Raw genomic sequence first — 11,741 nt, 5'->3', positions numbered from 1 at the left:
AGATATTGGCAATATTGTCTGTTTTCTTTCTAATTTTTTAATTCAACCTATATTTATTAAATATCTACTCTACGCCTGGCATTGTGCTAAGAACTGAGAATAAGCAATCAAGAATATAGTGTCCCTATTTCATTAAATAGTCATAATATTGCTAAATATATATATAGATGCAAAGCTTTATTTAAATCTGTGTGCGTTCCTCAGAAATTAAATTTTTAATGACAAAAAGTACAGAGAAATTGATACATTCACATATTGCTGATGGGAATATAAATTGATTGAGGTAACTCTTTTTAAAGTATATTTTTTTACACATCAAAAGCCTTCAATATATGCTTACTCAAGCAATTCCATTTCTGGGAATTCATCCTATAAAAACAATCATGAAACTGCACAAAGATTTATCTGACAGGAATTTCATTACACAATTTTTCTAATACCAAAAGATTGGCAACTACTTAAAAGGCAACAATGGAAAATTTGGTCAAATTATTTGCAACTTATGGCGAAACAGTGCATGACTACTTAAAATAATGTTATTAATGATATGAGAAAGTGTTGGCTGCATTGGTCGAGTGCTTTTTTTTTTTTTCTAAAATAGACTACAAAGCAACATGTGTAATATAATGCTATTTTCATTAACAATTTAATATCTGTAGTAGGCTGAGTTGGCAAGAACCACCCCTCATTGTCTTCCTCAGTGGGAGGCCAAGAATCAAAATCATTTAATCATAGTTGACATCATTCTTCCTAGCACCAAAAAGAACAGCCATTGACAGGCAGTGTTGTTGTTCTTGCAAATCAGTCAAGTTTCAGGTCTGGCAAGGAAGAGCAAAATGATTCTCAGCATAATAAGGGAATGGTCTGTTGTTCACAAAGGACAAAACACAAAATAACAAGCTGATGAGAACAATGTCCTTTTCATATTACCAGACCAGCCTGCATTTTCTCAGGGGAAAATGTATGCTTGTCTTTGTAAGAAGGATGCACTCTTCAAGTGATTTACTTAAAAGAAACTATTCTCAAAAGTGAAGAAGATGAACTGGTATTAAGAGACTGCCGTTCACCCTTCTTCACTGGAGAGACGCTCGTCACCCTCTGTCACCTGCTATGTCTAGTTCAGGAGTCAGCTAACTGTGGCCCAGCCTGCAGCCTGTTTTTGTGTGGCCCACAAACTAAAAATACATTTTTTACATTTTTAAAAGCTTGAAAAACATTTTTTTAAGAACAGTGTCATGTGACCTGAAAATTATGTGAAAGTTTTGTGAAAACTATGTGAAAGAGGTCAATGTCCATAAATGAAGTTTTATTGGAACACAGCCATACTCATTTATTTGTATATTGTCTATGGCTACTTTCGGGTAGAGCGGAGTAGTTGCAACAGAAACCGTATGGCTTGCAAAGCCTAAACCATTTAATATTTGGCCTTTTTCAAAAAAGGTTTGCTGAACCCTCGTCTAGTAGAGAGCTCTTCAGTGTGCTTTTCGGCAAAGCTCAGGTGACACTCAAGTTTGCAATACCTCCTCTGAGGAAATGTGCACTACAGGTTGCAATGACTTGAGGTAACCCCTCCTTTCTTTGAAGGGTGCACAGAACACTCTGAATGTTTGTCGCAGTAAAAATCACCCTTTGGAAGTCAGCGTACATTCTTTTCTTCAGGACTGAAAATGGAAGGGATCCCTGCCACACTCAGGTTACATATAAACGTAACAGCATTGATATCCATCCTCACCCCCACCCCGCCTTTCAAGGGTCAGCTTCCACTAAAATACTATGAAAAGTGAAGTTTTCCTTCAGTCTCTCCTAAGCTGTCCACTTAGAGCCTCTCCTGGGGCAGCAGTTTCTCCCGGCCTGGCCATGGACCACCACTCTCTGCTACTGCTCTTCATCTGACACTCATAGACCTTGACTCTTGTTTGGACACCAGTCTCTCTCTGTAAGCGGTAGCTAGAGAGGTCAGTGGGCAGTTCTCTGCCATTTTATCCCCTACAAATCCACTGGGCAAGCCTATAAAGATACAAACTATTTTCTGCTCCTAGCTTTTTGCCTCTCTCTCTTCCAAGTGTCTCCTTCAGCTAAACTCCTCCATGCAGAGCTACTTCTACCTTCCAGGAAATTCCATTCCTTACAAACAAGGATTGATCTTGCTACAGAAGCCATTCCTTGTCCCCTTCTCCCCAACCATGCGGAACTCTTTTTTAAGTCTTTCTAATGCAATCTGTGCTAAGGTGGAGGGCCTTCCACCAGGAAGATTGATGAGAGCCATGACATCTCAGGTCATGCAGACAATAGTGGGTGGTTTGGGAGCTACAAGTCTCAAATCATACGCACTCTATTATGGACTGAATATCTGTGTCCCCTAAAAATTCATATTTTGAAGCCCTAGTCCCCAGTGTAATGGGGATTTGGACACTAGGCCTTTAGAAGGTAATTAGGTTTAGATGAGGTCATGAAGGTGGGCCCCCATGATGGAATGAATGTCCTTATAAGAAGAAGAGAAACCAAAGCTCTCTCTCTTGACCATGTGAGGATACAATCAAAAAGATGGCTGTATGCAAGCCAGAAAAAGAGCTCTCACCAGAAACTGAATCACCTAACATCTTGATCTTGGACTTCATAGCCTCCTGAAGTGTCAGAAATAAATGTTTGTTGTTTTAAGCCACCCAGTCTATGATGTCTTGCTATAGCAGTCTGAGATGACTCAGACAAGCTGCAGATATATCATGAACTATAACCTCAAACTGGTTGAAACAATTAGGATATTGATTATCTAGCATTCATGGAAGCCTAGTGGTATGGGTGTTATTTGTCCAGTTTAATCAGCAGATCAATTGTTACAAAGGATCCAGGTTCTCTCTTTCCCTCTACTCAACCATCCCCAGTGTCAGCTTCATCCTAACTGTTATCTCTCATGGTTCCAAGTTGGCCATCTTTGGCCATTAGGTCTTCATGCTTGCTTGTTCATATTGCACAGGGAAAAAAAGAAAGACCTCTCCTACCCTTGTGAAATATATGTTCTTTCTTGCAATCTGATTGGTCAAAATAATTCATGTAGCAACCCTTGAGTCACTAGTAGACTTCAGAAAAAGCCCATATGCTAAATAGCTTAGACTAATGAGACTACCCCTCCGTAGAATACAGTCATCTTTCCCTGAAGTAGAAGGCTGAGGAGGATACCAAACTAAGGTTCTATTTGAAAGGAGGAAAAGGGGAATAACTGCCAGGTGAGCAACAATATTATTGCACAATAGCATATGTAACTCCTAATAGGGCCCAGTGTCATCTGTGAGTTCATGTTCTAGGGTGCACTAAGGCCCATTTGACAGACGATAGTAAATAATCTGCCAAAAGAAAATAACTGCCAAAAAAGTTTACAGCTGTTAAATATATCAATAAAAGAGCCATCAGATATCATCTGTCACACTGCAAAGTATAATTACATGCTCACATAAGGGACTTCAAGTTCCAAAATAATCTCTAAAAACTAAAGCATTGTCACAAATATAAATGTTAAGCTGAAAAATCAGAAGAAATGTATAGTGTTTATAGTAAATTATTTGGCATTACTTGGACTTTAGTTTTGCAGCTAACTTTCTCCAGGTTATCCCAAAGTCAGTGCATATGAAATTTTTTTTTTCTGTCTTCCTCAGGGCAGTCTAACCTTGCTTTTATCCAATATAGTTGAATATAAAAACTAACCATTATTAATGGACTCTCAAAATCCTAATCTCAACACAGAATATGGGGAATATTATTTATGAGTCCTCCCATAATCACTGATGGCTTCAATCAGAATTTGAACTCAATAAAAGATTTGGTCTCTAGTAGATAGCAAACCTCCACAATATAAGTCAAAAGATTAAAAATAACCCAAGCAAACGAGGTTAAAATATAATGGCAGTCATTTAGCACAGACCCTTTAGATTGAGCCCTTGAGGCTCCTGTGCATAGAAATTATAAATACTTTGATAATCTTCATGTTTTTTCCCCATCTTTGTGTTTATACAAGTTCCTATAATTATGAACTGGTGCACCTTTCTCGTCATTCATTATCATATTTAAATTTAATTGAAAAAGTAATATCCTAACCATTTATAATGGCCTTTTGACAGTACTTCACTATAGTAAAGCAATTTCCTGGCTTTCATTAATGACCAGACTGATATCTTTTTAAAACTGAACAATGGATCTATTAAAATTACTGTTCACCATCTGGGTCTCCTTGAAAGCTTGTTTGAGGCCAAGTTGCTGTTTCTATAGAAGAAAAGAAAATGGATTAAGCTGGAAGAACCCAAAAGACCTATAACATATACTTATAAAATTTTTGTCAGATAGGGCATGCACTTGATTAGCCTCTCACAGTCCAAAATGAAAGGAACAGAGATAAATAGGTAGCAATTTAAGAGCTAAATCTTAGGAAAATGGTAAAGACTACCTGAAAAGTGAATCAAGGCCCAACTGCATCTGACAAACATCTCTTTAAAAGTGATTTTAAGCTATCAAGCACCAGTATTTTGAACACAACCATTCACTGAGTACTTGTGTGATTCCAAGTGGTTATTCACCTAAGGCACTGTCAAAGCAGTCTGGATAAGGCTCCCTGCTCTTGAGTCTCAGCACCAAAACTTAATAGTTGTGTGACCTTGAACAAATCACTTGACCTCTCTATTCATCATGTCCCTCAGCTGAAAAATAGGGTGAATAATAATTATAATACCTTCTTCATGGTCATTTACAAGTATTAAACAAAGTAGTATATGTAAAGAACACTCAGCCCACTGTAAGCTGTTGCTATGTGTCACCTATTATGATGAATTTGAAGAACGAGGTATATCAGTTTTACATCAAATGAAATTATTTTCAAATTGTCTTTATTTTACAAAGACTATTTCAATTTCTACAATCAACCAACAATATAAATAATAACTAATGTATATAGCACATATAAAAATAAAATGGAGAGGGAGAGAGGAAGAGTCAGGGAAAAGGTTGTTTTAAGGAAGTTTTAAGTAGAAGGGTCACGGAAGGTCTCACTATAAAGGTGATTATTGAGCAAAGACTTGAAGGAAGTTAGAGAGAAAGCCATAAAATACCTGGAGGAAGAGTGTTCCAGGTACATGGAATAGTCAGTACAATCATGTTTCATTTCAGGAATAACAAAAAGGCCAGTTTAGATGGAGGGACGTAGAGATGAGGACACAGGGCTGGAGGAGAAATGGAGATCATATCATAGAACCTGGGAGATCCTAGGGAAAACTTGGCTTTCTCTTTGAGAGAGATGGGAAGCCATTGAATGATTTTGAGCAGAAGAGTAATATGATTGGACTCACATTTTAAAAGGATTTTTCTGGTTGCCTTGTAAAGAATAGGCTGTAGGGAGGCGAAGATGGAAGCAGGGAAATTTAGGTAGGGGTTTGAAGAATTTCAGGCAAAAGATTATGGTGGCTCACATCACAATGATAACAGTGGAGGCGATGAGAAATGGAAGAGCCATAGGATTTCCTGACGGACTGGAGTTGAGGTGTGAGATCCATTGTAGGCATTTGATCTCTCTTCTCTAATAATTCAGAAACATCAGTTTGCTGCACCTATTCAGAGAATGCTTTATTTTGTGCCAGTTCTTTGCTTTCTATCCAGAAACAGCTGCTCCATCTCCTGTGACACAGGATGTAATAAACTGGAGTAAATGGAGTAGAGTATTTTGATAGATTAATCACTGCGGGGTGTGCAGCACTCACAGCACTCACGGTGAAAGTGAAGAGATTATACCAGAATGACATCTGTTTTCTTCCATGTAAATTGTTAGACTTTGAATCTGCTGTTATTTAGCAGATGTGTAGATTTAATTATTAGGATTGTATAACCACTGGGGAAAGCATGGGATTTTATTGATAGCTTTCCACCTACGATAATTGCAGAATAAGTAAACTGCCTTTATTTCCTTCATGGAATAAAACTGAAAAAGTTAAACCCACAGGGGATGTGTTATTTCTTATTCCTAAGGTGCATATGAACTGGTTGTGTTGATAGCTGTAAATTAATACAATTCCAACAAATGTGTGTAACAGTTTGACAATTATTTTCCGCATAGTCTGCAACTAAAGACCCATTTTCAGTAAAATATTTTAGAGATGCTTATTAGTCCGTCATCTGTAAGACTGAAGATGTTTTTCTTGACTCTTAAGATTTTCAAAGGATTATCTACAGTTTGGGTTAAAAGAAGCCTTGGAGATTATCTGCTCTTCTCCATTCATTTGACACTTGAGGAAACTAAGAAAGAACAAAATAGAATATCTACTAAGCAAATGCCAACTTATTCTTCAATTTGCTGACTCTCATTCCAGTGCTCAGAGCAGAGTTTGTTAGGAGAAGAGGGACTTAAATCTTTTGACATGCTCTCCACCCTGAGATTTGGCCTTCTCAGCCTCTGTGGTTTCACCCTTGTATGGGATCAGAAATAGCTTGAAGGTAATGTTGGAAGAAGTCATCAAGATCACGTGACCTCCAGCTGACCCATAGGCTGGACCCAGGCAATCGGGGGCTCCAAACCTCCTCCCCTGTCCTTGGAATGTACTGCCCACTGTTCCCACAGTGAAAACTATTTTCAAGGATGCAGCCTTGAGAGAGCAATGTGTTGTTGAGACCTTGTGGACTGAGCACATGACTAAACCCAGGTAAGGCCTCTATATAACTTTTAAGATTCTGGCGGGCAGATCTATTCATCTTGCAGTCACCCACTATAAGACTTGTTTGTAAGTTCCCTTGCTTAAATCCTGCCACCTACCAGTCAGAAATGGTCAGCCTCTTTCTTTGGTCTCTCCTTCCACTCCATGCGTGGAGGCTGGTTTTGAATTTCACCTGGGGAACTCCCGAGGTTGTGAACCAACAGGCAAACGAAAGACATTTGACAAATCTCCAGAGAAATTGTTGCTTTAGATGTCAAGGGAACATAAAATTCAAGAGTCTAAGGCTTTGGAATCTGGTCCCACCTGTGATTAGTGAATGTGATTTGTGGCGTGGGCACAAATCTCTCTCCTCATCTGTGCTATGATTAGTTAAGTTAGCCTGAGAAGCCACCACCCTGTGCCATTGGGGTTCAAATCCAATCATCCAGTGACTCTTGTACTAGATGATGCTCTTTCTTCTTTTCTGCAAATGCTCTTGAACCTAATGTATAAAGGAAAGATGCTAAAGAATCAAATTCGCTTTTTCAGAAAGCATGGTTCCTGATGATGAATTCTTTCAGAATTTCTATGATCCATTTGAAAAAAAATATAGATACATTGAAGAGTTTCAATCACATACAGGAATTAAATTAATATAGGATCTGCCTCCCCTCCTTTGTAAAGTAGTGACCTAACATCTACAGAATATCAGGCATATGTAACTTTAGCCAAAACATCAGATCAGTACATCAGAAGTTAAATTTTTAGCATGTACAAAGGTTTTGTCCAACACAATGAAACCATCTTGATATTTCAAAGCCATCTGGGTAATTAGTTGAAGTTTTCTATTTTGATTCAGATGTTTTGATATTATACGTAGAGTTGAAGCAGAGGTCTGGTACTTATCTGATTAGTTGCTTATGGGGTGCCCACTATATGGCATTAGGCAGAGCTCACAGAGTGCCCACAGTCACCCATCTCACAGATGCCGTGTTGCGTCCACTGCCTCAACTCCACCATTCCCTTGATTGACCCAGGAACCAAGGGAGCTATGCCCAGCCCAGGAAGATACCACTTTCCTTCTTCCACAGTCATTGTGATAAGCCTTTAGGAAACATTACAGCCTGCCCCACATCACTGAGTACTCCTTAGTTGATCTCCCATCCCCAGGGCTCTTATCCACATATTAGTCTATATCCCCTTAATCTGACTGAAGATTCCACCACTCACTGACCTCTCTGACCTTTTACTACACTCTCTGAAACTCTCCAGCTATTATTGACAAAACACCCTTCTTCCTTCACTTCTCTGAACATTTCCTCCACTCCTGTCTGAAATGGACTGCCCTCTAAGGATGCTGCTTTCCATGTAGCCAACTCCAGGGGCATCTTTTCTCTCCCACGTCACTTATTTCACTGGGTCTGGAAGTGGGAGGCTTTCCATTTTATTCTCCATTACCACTCAAGAACCATTATCTTTGCCTCCTCCCCAAACCACTTCAGTTATTTCAAAGCTCAAGCCGTTAAACTGTACCACCTCCTGTCCCTCCTTGTTGAATCCATACCCACATCTCCAGCTCATTCCCCTTGTTCTTTGAAGAATTTAGCACCTGTCTCACTGGGTCCTTCAGAAACAATCTTGTCAGCGGTATTTTAATAACATTTGCTCCTTTAAAAAAAAAATCGTCACAGACAGAAAAGATTCTCACAATATGTAATGAGTATGGAACAGGGAGCAATCAGCAATAAGTGACCAGTCAGCCCACCTGTGTAGACTAGCTGCTTGTCAGCCCTGCATGTAGGTAGTTTTTCAGCAATCTGGCCTCTGGGTTGCTGAATCTGCTTCCTGTTGCTCATCTTATATGTCCTTCATCAGAGAAGAGAGGCCTTCTCTGACTAGTTCGTATGTATTGAAAAGACCCTCCCACAATTGCCACCTAATTGTTTACCCTTTCCAAAGTGCACATGATGTGTAATACATTTAGGAGTTTACTGATGTGTTGTCTTTCTCTTCTAACTAAAATAGAAGCTACATGAGAACATGGGCTTTTTTCTTTGCACTGTTGTTATCCCAATGCCTAGATCAAGGTCAGATGCGTAAATTGTACTCAGTAAATATTATTTTTTTGAAAAATAATTTTGAACCAAAAGGAGGAGTTTTATGGATGGAATTATCAGATTTCCACTTTGTGCTATTTAGTTTTTGAATGGTAATTAGTCCTTCAATATTTGAAATAATTTAAAATGAATCAGAGAATGACATAATTCCACTCCACTTTGCAAACAGAGTGAATTTAATGCAGACATCCTAATATGCACAAAATTCTCAGCATCCAATACCCATGTCTATCTGTAGTTGCTAAAAATACAGGCACTTTAAATCTCATGGAGTAAAGTAGTTCATGAAACATCAGAGGTGATATCTTGGGTCATCATATAGACAAACGTGTAGAAATAACATCATTTCAACCTGGGATGGTAGGAATATATAAATGAAAAATAGGATTCAATCAGGGGAAGCAACACTAAATTTCTGCCTCTGCCATGCATAAGTTTCCTGTCTTCCAGAAAATAGCATTAGGAGAAGCACAATTCATTTATTCATTTGGGGATTTGCCATATAAAATAGAATATATGACATGAATTGCAGTAAGGGGGCACATTATTCTAAAATTTTCTAACAAGCAAGCCAAGTTTGCCAGGTTCCAAATTAGCATTTAGTCATTTGTCCTATGAGGAAAATGCAAAATTATTTATTTATACCTCTTACAACTTTGCTTGGTTAAAGTTGTATCTGCATAATAGGCAGTGTTCTAGAAGGGAAAGGAAATATGCTTATGGCATCTGCCATAAAAAGAAGCTATTAAAATGACAATGTTACTGATTTCTTGAATGTTGAGAATAAGTACTCCATGAAAAAATCATTCCGCAATAACAGGCTAAACTAGAGAGTTTTATTAACAGAGCCCACACAGTTATTATTCCCTGGACCAGAAGACAGTTTACATCTGACAAAAGGGTTGTCATCTCTAACTGTGAGCCTAAGCAACGACCTAAAAGCTGAGAACACAGTCCAGACGAGATAAAGGAGCAAGGATTTACCATAACCTTTCAATAAATTCCCATTAAAGGGAGAAAAATAGAGGATAAACACCAAACTAATGGCAAAGTTTGGAATTACTTTTGGAATATTTCATATTCAACATACCAGTTGTATTTTATTTGCGAGTGATACCAGTGATATTATATTGAAAGAGATTAGATAAAAATATGACCCATAGAAAGCCTCCTTTAAAGGAAAAAAAAAACCATTTTTATACACTGCCATTTACAGTTTTTGCTAAGTTTCGCTCTAAACCCTATTTTCTTCCTGATGTATCTATGTTCTTATTTAGTCTCTGGGTCCCGGAGAGCCAAATCTCTCCTGAATGGAGTCACACCCCCTAACTACTGAACCATTTACTAGCAAAGGGAGCAGATCAACCACACCAGCTTCCGGAGCTGGAGCAGCATCCGTGTTCACTGAAGCATGTGGCGTTGTGCCAGGGCACTTACCTGGGCAAAACTGAGTGTCATGAGAAGTGAAAAGTAGAGATGGAGTTCAAATTTCCTCTTCGGCCCTGACAATCTACCCCCCAAAAGCATGCACAAAGAGAAATTTCCAGCTTTGGTTTTTCTAAAGTAGTTTCTAACAACTCAGGACTGAAATCTAGTTCTCTTAGAAACCTCTCTTCGTTGGTCCACATGTTTTATCAGTCATCACACCCTGTTCTTCCTTCATAATTTATCACTAATCCATACTCACCTTTCAGGTCCCCCACAAGGTCTCTAGGTAGCCCTTCCCTTCTCATACTTACTTCACACTGTGGTGATAGGGGCGCCACTGAACAATATCCCAGCTCAGATGTCTCCAATTTATTGTGTGCAGCAGCTGCCTCCTCCCACCCTTGCCTAATACAGGTTTGTGAGTATCTCCATCCCATCCCTGAAAGGACCCTTTGGGTTTATGGGTCTCTTGGAGCGTGAAGGGTGGGCACTGTTGTGTGAGTCTGGGCACAACTTCCCACACCTAGGCAGGCTGCCGTGCCTCTGCAACCTACGATGATGGTCCTCTGCAAAGAGGCTGAGGCGTAACAGATACAGGACTGAGTGCTGGCTCTTGAGTGATGTCACTGACGGTGAGTCAGCAACCTGAGACTCCTGGGCAAGTGAGCAGTGGTCCTGGAAGGGGTCCTCTATGTTCTCATAACTGATTCATCTGAGGAAAAAAGCCTCCCTGAAATTGGTTTCAAGGGTTCATCTGCCTATCACCTTTCTACTTCCTCATTTTCTTCCCTACACCCTCTTTTATCCTCATCCCAAAAATACCCTAGTTTCCTCTTTTTATTTGATTAGATCTGAGTAGCCCGTGGAAATCAAAGCTGACATCGCTAGAAACCAAAACTTGCAACCTTTTCTTTGAAGGCAGAAAGGACTTAGTCTTCAAAAGTCCCCTGGGAGAGAGACAATATTTTCATTACATTCTTTGGGGAGGAGTGGTTGTCCTTTTCCTTTCAATGGTTTGGAAGTCTTCTTGTCTTCTACTGTGGAAGAAAAAGGTGGGGGAAGAAGTGCAATAGTTAAGTTTCCCTGTTCAAATAGACTGAATACTCTTCCCATTATACTGCATTTGCCGTGCCCTCCATGCTTGTCCTTCAAGGCTTCCCATTCCAATCCATTCCGCTGTTCCCAAAATTCCACCAACTGATAACTTTCATAACCATATTTTGGTCTTTATCTCATTGAACTTTCTCTTCCTCCTGGAAGTCTACTAGCATCTCTGGCTGCTATTTTTCAGTCGCCTTTACTGACAATTCTTTCTCCATCCATCGTTTAAGCTTTAGCGTCTCTCAGGATTGCATTATGTTCCCCCTGCTCTTTTAATTCTACACACTTAAGTAGAGATGACCCCCTAGGTAATCTCATCTATTCCCATGAATTTTTCATCTGTATTTTGATAACACCCTAATATGTATCACCAGCCAATCTTTGGCTGAGCTGCACTCACATATCCATCTGTCTATGAGCCTCTCTACTT

The sequence above is a fragment of the Rhinolophus sinicus genome, chromosome 14 (genome assembly GCF_057876585.1).
Source record: "Rhinolophus sinicus isolate RSI-liver-muscle chromosome 14, RSI-T2T, whole genome shotgun sequence".
Taxonomy (NCBI): domain Eukaryota; kingdom Metazoa; phylum Chordata; class Mammalia; order Chiroptera; family Rhinolophidae; genus Rhinolophus; species Rhinolophus sinicus.
Note: the sequence above shows the minus strand (reverse complement) of the source record.